This window comes from Penaeus monodon, unplaced genomic scaffold (assembly GCF_015228065.2).
Source record: "Penaeus monodon isolate SGIC_2016 unplaced genomic scaffold, NSTDA_Pmon_1 PmonScaffold_121, whole genome shotgun sequence".
In the NCBI taxonomy this organism is placed as follows: domain Eukaryota; kingdom Metazoa; phylum Arthropoda; class Malacostraca; order Decapoda; family Penaeidae; genus Penaeus; species Penaeus monodon.
This window is the reverse complement of record NW_023640934.1, coordinates 148657-149262: the sequence shown is the minus strand read 5'-3', so window position 1 is coordinate 149262 and position 606 is coordinate 148657.

Here is a 606-nt window from a genome sequence, read left to right as displayed (position 1 = left end):
TATTCTTCCTTATTAGCAAGTAATGATTGCGCATTTATATGTGCAAGTTTATAAGGCCCTTAATCAATTCAAGGTGAATGACTATCGGCTCCTCCTTTTTGGGCCCCATATCCTATTTGTCATTATAGTTGCAGAGTTTACTCTTCTGTCCATATGAGTGGCAGGATGGACATTTCCCCTTTATGGTCGAACCTACATTGAGACTGTCGGGATTAAATTCCCCACAGTTATAGCATCCGTTCTCTGATACCCAAAGGCGTTGCCTAGTCATTTCTGATGGTATTTATTCCATCTAGAATTACTATTGCGATTGTGGTTATTGTCCCAAGAATTTCTTGAGAGGTTTGCCTTTTATACCATGATGGTGTAAAGTTTTTTTCATATGCCCTAGGTTCCTTATGCTGTCTGCATTGTTACTCTTAGCTGAATTCAGGGGATTTGCTTGTCGTCTGTTTGTCATGCAAGGACGGGTAATTTAAAATATGGGACATTGTTTACTAATGATTTTTAACAACCTAAATACACCATGTCTATTCAAAAATTACCTTCATCATAATTTCCATTTTAAAACAAAATTTCATTACATCACCAGTACCAAATCTAAAG